We start from the raw sequence: 11000 nt of genomic DNA, 5'->3' as shown, positions 1-11000 counted from the left end.
ACATTCCATTGAATTGGCCGAATATCAGAATAAAGAGAAAATTATAAAAATGAAGATTACCTCTAAAGGATTCTATGAAGGACTGCAGATCACCAACACTCCCATCTATAGCAACCGCAGCCTGAAGACTAATGGACAGCTTCAAAACACTTAAGACACACAGCTGGAAATCTAGGCATTCTGTATCCTAATAATTGCCATTCAAGAGTGAGGGCAAAATGAAGGTAGTTTTCACGCCTACAGAGATAGATAATTTGGTGCTAAAAAGAACTACCAAAATCCTTACTTATGCAAGAAAGACTATAATGGCAAGAAGCAATGGTGACCAAGGAAATCCGTAAACTCTATTCAATAACAAATAACTGTAGACTTGAAAAAAAACTAAATTTTTGTGTGAAAACTCAGATTTGAAAGAAAACCAGGCAATGATGATTCTAAAATTCTAAGAGGGAATGAGGGAGTCTCGATTAGGAAGGATGCACAAGGCAAACAACCTTCTCTTTCTTCCTTTGGCATCACCACAGCTGTTTATAGTTATTCATTAAACTGTATGTTTTGTGTTCTTTCCTGAATGTTCGTTGTGGAATACTGAGGACTGAATTACGGAACATAGCTATAAATGCTTTGGGATTTGGAAAATGAGATAAAGGTCTGCAAGGGTAGAAGCATTTGAATTTTGAACTTAACCTGAACAAAAGTCATTATAAATGAAAGCAACAGAAGTTGTTTTATTCTGGGTAGAGAGAAGGTGAAGAGAGATCATTTGTAGTACAGGATTAAGATTTGAATGCAGTTTCTGTTCTGCTTTATTTTTAATAGGAAGGGAAGCTGGTCTCCTTGGGGAGAAAAGCATACATTTAAGTAGAGTCATTACTGACTTTTCCCCGTGCCTCACTCCATACTGAATAGTCATGAGGACTGTCTGTCTTACCTCCACTCCCTGTGCAAAGACTGTCTTCATTTTCTCCTCAGCACCTTTGCAAGTGGCCAGAATAATCTTCCCCATCGCTCTCCCCACTCTCCAAGGTCAGAGTTCTGTTATCCTGGGGGATGTCCATGATGTGTTGTTAAGTTGATAAGGTGGAGGGAAAATTTGCAGAGCAAGGTGTGGTCTGAGACCATTTTTTATAAAAATAAATGACAGGAGCAACCCATTCATGAATACTGATGCACAGTTTTGTAGTGCTGGAGTCTGTCACTTGAACTACTTCATCAGCAGTAGTAGTCAACAGACTGATCTCTGGAGTAGCCATCTTTTACATAAGTCAGAAGATGGTGGAGTAGGGGTGCCTGGGTGGTCCAGTCAGTTAAGCATCTTCCTTGGGCTCAGGTCGTCATCCCAGCCCCTGGGATGGAGCCCCAAGCCGGGCTCTCTGTTCAGTGGGGAGCCTGCTTCTCCCTCTCCCTCTGCTGCTCCCTCTGCTTGTGTGCTCTTTCTCGCTCCCCCCTCTCAAATAAATAAATAAATAAATAAATAAATAAATAAATAAATAAAATCTTAATTAAAAAAAAAAAAGATGGCAGAGTAGGAGGATCCCGAGCTTATCTTCTCCCACGGATACACACAGACAACAACTACATATAATGAAACACACTCTGAAAATGACCTGAAGATTTGCAGAGCAGATTGTCCACAGCTAAGGACCTAAGAAAAAGCCAGAGCAAGAAGGGTTAGAAGGGCAGAAGCAAGGGAACCAGCCCCCCAGTGCAGTGACCCATACACAGGAGGAATATCACGGGCACAGAGGTGCTCCCCACGGAGCAAGGGAATCAAGTCCCACATAGGAACTCCGAGCCCGGGGGACCCTCACTGCAAAGACGAGCCCTAAATCTGGCTTTGAATTCCAGTGCTGCTGAACTCCAGGAGAGCCACTGGGCTGCAGGAAACAGACTTCATACTCAAAGGGCCATGGTGCTGTATCACTCCATCTGAGGCCCAGCACAGAGGCAGCAGTTTGAAAGCACCTGGATGACACCTGAAGGAGTTATTAATTTTAGGGCATGTGCTGGAGGGTCAGGGATCTGTAGGAGTTTTCTGTACATCCTGCTCGCTGGCAGGATGCTGGGGGCAGGCGGTTCTGACCCTCTCCATCAACTTTGCTAGCACCATTCACCCCACCCAGGCATAAATGCTGACACCAGAGATATAAAGAATTATAAAATGCTACTACCAAAAATTATACAGCAACAAGTTGGACAACCTAGAAGAAATGGATAGATTCCTAGAAACCTACAGTCTTCCAAAATTGAATAAGAATTTGAACCAATGATCAAAAATCTCACAACAAACAAAAGTTCAGGACCAGAGGGCTTCATAGGTGAATTCTATCAAGCATTTAAAGAAGAGTCAGTAACCTGTCCTTCTCAAATTATTCCAAAAAACAGAAGAGGAAGTAATGCTTCAAAATACATTCTGTGAGGCCAGCATTATCCTGATACCAGAATCAGACATACAGTTAAAAAAGGAAAAAAAAAGGAAATTACACATCAATATCCCTGATAAACATAGATGTAAAATCCTCAACATATTAGCAAAGTAAAAACAACAATAAATTAAAAGCACCATTCACCACCATCAAGGGGACTTACTTCAGGGGTGCAAGAATGATTCATTATCCACAAATCAAAGTATGTATCACATTAATAAAATGAAAGCTAATAATCATCAATAGGTTCAGGAAAAGTATTTGTCAAAATTCAACATCCATTTATAATAAAAACTCTCAAAGTGGGTGTAGACAGAACATACCTCAAAATAGTAAAGGTCATATATGACAAACACAGAGCTAACATCCGACTCAACAGTGAAAAGCTAAAAGCTTTTCCTCGAAGATCAAGAATGAGACAAGGGTGTCCAGTCTTATTCAACATAGTACTGGAAGTCCCAGCCATAGCCATGAGACATGACAATAAAAGGAACCCAGATTGGTAAGGAAGAAGTAAAACTTTGCAGATAACATATATAGAAAATCTTAAAAACTCCACCAAAAAAAAAAAAAAAGCCATTATAAGTAATAAATGAATTTACAGGATACAAAATTAGTATACAGAAATCTGTCATGTTTCTGCACACTAATAACAAATTAGCAGAAACAGAAATTAAGAAAACATCCTATTTACAGTTGTATCATAAAGAATAAAATAACTAGAAAATTTCATCAAGGAGGTGAAAGACTTGTACTCTGAAAATCCGAAGACACTGTTGAAAGAAACTGAAGATGACACAATTAGGTGAAAAGTTATACCATACTCACAGATGGGAAGAATATTGTTAAAATGTCCATACTACCCACGGTGATCTATGATTTAGTGCAATCCCTATCAAAATCCCAAGAGCATTTTTCACAAAAGTAAAATAGTCCTAAACTTGTATAGAATCACAGAGGAATAGCCTTTGAGCAATTCCTTTTCTCTGAGAAAGCAGTCTTGAGAAAGAGCAAAGCTGAAACAATTCCAAATTTCAAGATATACTACAAAACTGTAGTAGTCAAAACAGTGTGGTACTGGCACAAAAAATAGTCACGTAGATCAGTGGAACAGAATGGAGAGTGCAGAAATAAACCCACACTTATGTGGTCAATGAATCTATGACAAAGTAGGCAGTAGCATACAATGGGGAAAAGACAGTCTCTTCAATAAACGCTGTTGGGAAAACCGGACAGCTACATGAAAAAGAATGAAACTGAACTACTTCTTGTACTACACACGAGAATAAACCCAAAATGAATTAAAGACCTAAATGTAAGAACGGAAACCACAGAACTCCTAAAAGAAAACACAGGCAGTAAACTCTTTGAACATTGGCCTTAATAATATATTTCTGGATCTGTCAAAAGCAAAAATAAGCAAGTGGGATTACATCAAACTAAAAAGCTTTTTGCACAGCAAAGGAAATCATCAGCAAAATGAAAAGGTAACCTACTGAATTCATACAGCTCAACACCAGAAAAGAAACCAATCTGATCAAAAAAGAGTCAGAGGACCTGAACATTTTTCCAAAGAAGACATACAGATGGCTGACAGCCATGTGAAAAGATGCCCAAACTCACTAATCAGGGAAATGCAAATCAAAACCACAATGATATCAGCCTCACACCTGTCAGAATGACTAGTATCAAAAAGCAAAAAATAGCACATGTTGGCTAGGGGTGTAGAGAAAAAGAAAACCTCACTCAGTGTTGGTAGGAATGTAAGTTGGTGCAGCCACTGTGGAAACACTATGGAGGTTCCTCAGAAAATTAAAACTAGAAATACCATGCAATCCATTAATTCCAGTAATTTACCCACGGAAAATGAAAATACTAATTCAAAAAGATAAGTGCACTCCTATGTTTATTATTGTAGTATTATTTACAATAGCCAAGATATAGAAGCAACCTGTGTCTACTGATAGAGGAACGGATAAAGAAAATGTGGTACATACACAATGGAATGTACCTCAGCCATAAAAAAGAATGAAATCTTGCCATTTGCAGCAACATGGATGGATCTAGAAGGTATTATGTTACATGAAATAAGAGAAGGACAAATGCTATAGGATTTCACTTAGATGTAGGATCTAAAAACCAAAACAAATGAACAAAACAGAAATAGACTCAAATACAGAGAACTTGTGGTTGCCAGAGAGGGGATGGGTGGGAGGATGGACAAAACATATGAAGGGGATTAAGAGGAACACACTTCCAGTTATAAGTCATGGGAATGAAAAGTACAGCATAGGGAATGTATTCAATATTTAAATAACTTTATATGGTAACAGATGGTAACTACACTTATTGCAGTAACCATTTCCTAATGTATATAATTGTCAAGTCACTATGTTGTACAACTGAAATTAATATTGTAGGTCAACTATACTTCAATTTAAAAAATCAGTAGAGTAAAACATCCTCTTTCTCCCATGCTGAAATCCCAACTGCTTATTGTGATAAATTTTTTTTCTTGACATAATGGAGGGAATATTTTGGGTAAGACAACTGCAAAGTTTAAGGGCAGATAGCTTCAGTCATTGCTGGATCCAGGCGCTCACCCAGTGGCTCTATTTCCCTCTCTTTTGACTTCATTCCCAACTTTCTCTACAGGATAGCAAGGGGACCGCTAGCAGCTAGAAACATTCACTGCTCTTTGAACTGATCCCCAAGAAGTATTTTTGTTTCTACCAAGACCACCAACCAAAAGTCCCTTGGAATTGGCCTGGCTTGGGTCACATGCTCACAGGTGGTGGCAGAGGGAGAAAGACACCATTACTGGCTAGAACTAAGTTGTGTGCCATCTGGGGGGTGTAATCTAGGTTACCTTGGTTTTTGAGGGATGGGGTAACAGCTTTGAGATAACAATTTTTATACCGTATGATTCACCCATTTAAAATGCACGATCAATCTTAGAACATTTTCATCACCCCAAAAAAGAAACTCTTGCTCATTAGTTAGGTCCACCCCCCACCCCAGCAACCACTACTTTTCTGTCTCTAGGAATTTACATGTTCTTGACATTTCATATAAATGGAATCAGTGTGTGTGATGTTTTGGAACTGGCTTCTTTAACTTAATGTTTTCAGGGTTCATCCGTGTCATAGTGTGTCATCTTGCCTTTTAGGGTCTCAAAAGACCCGCTGGCTTCTGCTTCCCTCTCTGTCCTCGTTTTAGGCTGTTCTCCCCCTTCTCTGTTGTGTTCTACTTTAAAAGCACATAGCTACTTAGACCCTTTGCATTTGGGTAAGGACTAGAAGGTGATGGAGAATGAAAACCCAGATTTAGGCATTAGGATCAGTGGGCAATGCAGTTATCTCAGTGTTTCTCCATAAGGCCACCCTTTATTGTGAACAAGAGTTTTTCAGATCGCTTGCTTTCAGTGGAGTAAATAACTGAGTTTTAGCTTTGGTTAAAATGGGCCCTGTGTTTTGGGGGATAATCCCAGTTGCAAAACTCTCCCCGCTCCCCTCACTCACTCTGTGAAGGGACAGAGTCCCACACGGTCCCCTCCTGGTGCTTTTCTCCCCTCCAGGAGAGCGAAGAGGAACTTTATTCCTCCTGTCGCCAGCTGCGAAGGCGGCAGGAAGAGCTCAACAATCAGCTCTTTCTGTACGACACACACCAGAACTTGCGCAACGCCAACCGGGATGCCCTCGTTAAAGAGTTCAATGTCAACGAGAACCAGCTCCAGCTGTACCAGGAGAAGTGCAACCGGAGGTAGGCTGCTCCCCACTCCTGCGTCCCCTGCAAATGCCCAGGTCTCTAGGGACGCCTGCGTGGCTCAGCGGTTGAGCGTCTGCCTTTGGCTCAGGGCGTGATCCAGGATTGAGTCCCGCATCGGGCTCCCTGCATGGAGCCTGTTTCTCCCTCTGCCTGTGTCTCTGCCTCTCTCTCTGTGTCTCTCATGAATAAATAAATAAAATCTTTTTAAAAAATGCCCAGGTCTCGCTCCTGCAGGCAGTAATGTTGGGCCCCCGGGAGCCTGATGTGGGACTTGATCCCCGGACCTGGGGTCGTGCCCTGAGTCAAAGGCAGATGCTCAACCACTGAGCCACCCAGGTGTCCCAAGAGCACTACCTTCTAAAGAGCCTGCTCAGGTTCCCCCATCCAGTGGTTCTGGATTGGGGCAGACCTCACCTTCCTCACCCGCAAGGGATGCTTCTGGTTGTACTGCAGAAGTAATGTGGGGTGCCGGGGAGGGGTGGACAGCCACGCCTGCCTAGTGTCCTGCAGTGTGCCAGATAATCCTGCTCAACAGAACTGCCCTGAACCGCCAGAGCAGACTCCAGTGGGAAACCATGTAGACTCCTTACCCATATGTTCATTTCATCCACACTGCAGCCTGCAGAGCAGCAGTGACCCCAGTGCAATGCCCAGTGAGGAAACAGATTCAGAGAGGTTCCATGTCTTGCCAGGAGGAGCCCACTTGGCCAACCATCAGCCCTCTACCACCCAGCCACGAAGACCCTGCAGAGAGTGGATGAAGTTTATACTATTCGGCACATGGCCCATGTCTGAGCCTAACTCATGATGGTGAAATCTGTTTTGTTGCAGGTTGAGAGAGAAGCGAGTCAGCAACAGCAGGTTTTACTCCTAGAAGCTGGGGTACATGTGTCGGGGTGTCCCACGCGTGTGTGTCTGTGTATAGGAGAAAGTCCTCTCTTCAGACCCTGGATACATGCTCATCCGTGAGGTCATCCTCTCTGCAATACTGGCATCAAGATGACATTTCTGAAGATCTGACTGGCATGAGTTGGGGTTATTTCCTAATTTTTTTCATCTTGGACAATTTCTTAACTTATATTTTCTATAGAGGATCATAAAAATATGTTCCAAACCTCCTTAATAAAAGCAGTGAAAATCTTGATGAGTTAACCCTCCTGTGCTTGACCCGTACAGTGAACAGCATTCCTTTTCCAGCCTCTAAAGACCCAGGTATCTGACTTCCACGGAGGATGAGCCCCATATGTAAGGAACTAATTCATTAGATTCTGAAAAGGATTTTTACCAAAAGGCAAACGATTCCACAATTAAGGCCATCGGATTTCACCAGGGCCCAAAGAGGAGCCCTGCCCCCAGCTGCCCCGTGTGCCAGGCTTTGCTCCATGGGTGCCACCACTGGCCAGCTGGCTGTCTAGACAGACCTGCAGCCTGTGCCTCAAAGGTGGTTGAGGAACGGAATCTCTGTTCAGTAGGACAACTTTCCAGTCGACGATGGAGACTTACTCTGTGACTGGAGTTATTGGGGTGAGGGCCACTTTGATTTAGAAGTCTGTCAGAGAGGCCAGAGACCCACTGGGAAGGCTCAGCCCACTTCTCACCGCCCCCCATCTCTGCCCACTTGTGAGCTGGCCACATGACTGCTGGAGAGGCCCCGTGTCTGCAACTCTCCATAGACCAGAGGTCATTTACCAACTTAAAAAGATGATCACAGTTTAGCCCTCTGGGGTTATCCCATTTTCTGGAGCACTGAGCTAAGCCTTAAGTCTTAGCAAACTACAGAAAAAAACCTACCTCCAGCCATCGCCAGAGAGGCAGACCCACCTAGGACAAGATGATACTCGTCTACATCTTGATATTGATACGATTGAATGCTTCATACAGTGTGATGATTTAATAAGGCTTCTTAAAGGCAAGGATAGTTTGGAGGTGGAGAGTATGACTCAGTAGAGTCACAACTTGGTCAGAGGGAATTGAGAATGGATTTGGGTGTGTGGTGGGGGGTCGGGTAATGGTGAGAAAAAAATACGATCATGTCAGGAGGACCAACTAGCAGTTAACCTGGTGGATTTACTGGTTGGAACTGGATAGTAGACACGCATTCAGCCCTTCCCTAGTTACCCTGGACTTAGCCTGCATGTACTGGGAAGTACATGAAAACCAGCCAGGCTTTGTGTGTGTTCAAAAGACCTTATGCTTGCATTCCACAGAAGTTTTAAGCACCTCTATACATCAAGTACTGTGCCCGAGGTCAGGGGCATGATGTAAAAAAAAAAAAAAAAAAAGTTTTTTTAGGGGGAAAAAAAAAGCCAAGCTTACTGTTCTGGAATTTATCTATCCCCATGCTCCTGAAAGAAATGCATTTTACTTTCCTTAAAGCCTGGAGTATAGGTAACAGCAGTCTGATGAGGCGGAGCTGTTATCTTGTGATATTTATTCTTCAAACTGGAGTTGCTATCTTATTTTGCAGTCAGCAACTAAAGTGAAGAATATTCCTGATGGTAGCAAATGTCCAAAGCAACTTTGAATAGAGGTGAGATGCAAAGACACGGAGGGGAGTGCTGCAGGGAAGGAATTTGCAGACTCTCTACCCAGTGCCCCATTCGCCATTGGCCAGGTGGCCACCGGAGCCTAATAATTGCACCCTCACCCAGACTTCTTTTGCCTCCATCATGACCTCTACACCATAGAGCTCAGGTGCTGCTGTCATTCCCCCCGTTTTCAGCTCAGGAGTGAGCAAAAGACATAAACCTCCCCACTTCACTTCATTTTAAAGTCAAAGAGCTAAGTAAAGGCCTGGATCCCCTTTCTGCTTAAAATGGACTTTCTGCTAGTGTGTCAAATTAAGACAGTGTGGCATAGAAGGAAAAAAAAACCATCTTTTCAGCTGCTACTATGTGAAATCTCTGCCCAGCCGCACCTATGCAGCAAAAATGCAGGGGGATGGTGGGGGTTATACTATAAATGGTGCTGGGAAGAACTCTTACCCTAAAACTGTCTCCTTCTCCTAAGTGCTACAGTGATTTGAATCCACCATTAGAGAGTATTTGCTTTGGCTCATCCATTCTCTCCTTAATAGAGTAACACATTAACAGAGAAGGTGGTACTAGGATTCTCTCAGGAAAAACAGAGGGAAAGTGAAAGGCACAGGTGATGTTGCTACTCTTCCCATAGTCTGCCCGGATGCCACACAACCTAGATATATCTAGCTGAGATTGTGGTGTAACAGTCATGAAATAAGCACAATTCAGGTCACGCAGAATAGTGATAGGGACATCTTGAGAGATGGCAACAGCATAGCGGATCCAAACCATGGCTGTGTACGTGTTACACTTTTCTCTAGGTATATCATTTAGACTATGTTTTATCCCATGGAAAAATAAAAGGAGGTTAGACACTGGTTAGATCATTGAAGTTTGGGAAATTCAGGTTGTACGAAGTTAAATAATTTCTCTGCTGTGAAGCTTGGATATCCTAATGTGCACGGTTAAGAGAGGTGTAGAATATTACATTTCCCAAATTAGACCTGAGTCATTTGAGCCAAGGGATGTCTATCTCACGGGGCTAGTGTGCAGTGGAACACATTTGAGGGCAGCTGCTCTCTTAAGCAGACAGCCACAGGGGTGCATGGCTGCCTCAGCTGCAAGAGCAAGCAGCTCTTGATCTCGGGGTCATGAGTTTGAGCCCATGTTGGTGTAGAGATTCCAAATTTAAAGGAAGCCAGGCAACAAAATCTAATAATTGACATATTTTGTGACTTAAATAAGATCTAAATTTAAGTCACCAAGGCCAATGATCTTCAGATTGGGCCAGCCTTACCCTGTCTACCACAGCTTTCCAAGGAATATACAGGCTCAAATAATTTTAGGGGATCAATTTTCAGATCCTTACCTTCCTATTTATACTCTTTAAGGTTCATCTGCCTCAGAAAATGCTTTTTTCTCCCCTTACAAAAGAACAAGCTCTTTCCTCATAGTGAGTTTTAAACTATAGAGCGTGACTCAAGGTATAAAATTTAAAATACAAGTGCTTGGGAAGTGAAAGCCTCTTCAGGTACAAATCAGGTACAAATCCTGCCATTCGGGTGGCTCTCAATTCCTTTGATTCCAATAAAGTTGAAGTAACACCCGAGATTTCTCAGCATTTTAGCCTGTAACTTCTGAAGGACTTAGGAGAATTCAGCTATCCTGCTATCACAAAAACTCTGTTACCATCTCCTTATCTAGGCGAACAAAGATCAGCAACACTTTTCATACATAAAATTGCAGAGGGAGAATAGGATGGATACCGTGGCCATTCTAACAAGGGTAACATGTATCTACAGAGACATGAAATAACACGAAGACATGAAGTGGGGGGAAAGCTTTCTTCAACACACTGAGTGATACATTGCCAATGAAATTTTAGTATGTTTAATTATTAAAATTTGCACTATATTAGCTTATTGATCAAATGCAATCCAGAAGTTTCAAATACATAAAGCCTAATGATTTATTGGCTATTATAGAAATGTGATAAAATATGCAAACAAACAATATAAAAGCCGAACATCAATAGGCTAAAATTTTGAAGGAAAGTAGAGTAAAAACACACATTCAAGGAGTAAAACAAAAAAGGGTGGTATTTCCTATCATCAAAAATTGCCTTATTCCTGTAATTTTTGAACAGGTGATAGTGTCTATCAGCTATTGTATTTAGCACCTCTAGGCTCGACTTAAAGAGGAATGTAACCATTTTATTTAAAGATGCATTATCTCCAACATGCTGGCAACTTGAATTCTTCCCAACTATTTACGATGAAAAATTTTA

General features: G+C 42.0%; 1 long non-coding RNA gene across 1 annotated transcript; it reads left to right on the top strand.

Moving 5' to 3' along the window:
• Positions 1-5978: 5978 nt before the first annotated feature.
• On the top strand, positions 5979-7338 carry LOC119876314. The gene is made up of 2 exons (XR_005360020.1): positions 5979-6188; positions 7026-7338. It is a non-coding gene; the product is annotated as an uncharacterized LOC119876314 (long non-coding RNA).
• The last annotated feature ends 3662 nt before the right edge of the window (positions 7339-11000 follow it).

The sequence above is a fragment of the Canis lupus genome, chromosome 5, assembly GCF_011100685.1.
Source record: "Canis lupus familiaris isolate Mischka breed German Shepherd chromosome 5, alternate assembly UU_Cfam_GSD_1.0, whole genome shotgun sequence".
Lineage (NCBI taxonomy): Eukaryota > Metazoa > Chordata > Mammalia > Carnivora > Canidae > Canis > Canis lupus.
This window is presented reverse-complemented; position numbering and strand designations above follow the sequence as displayed.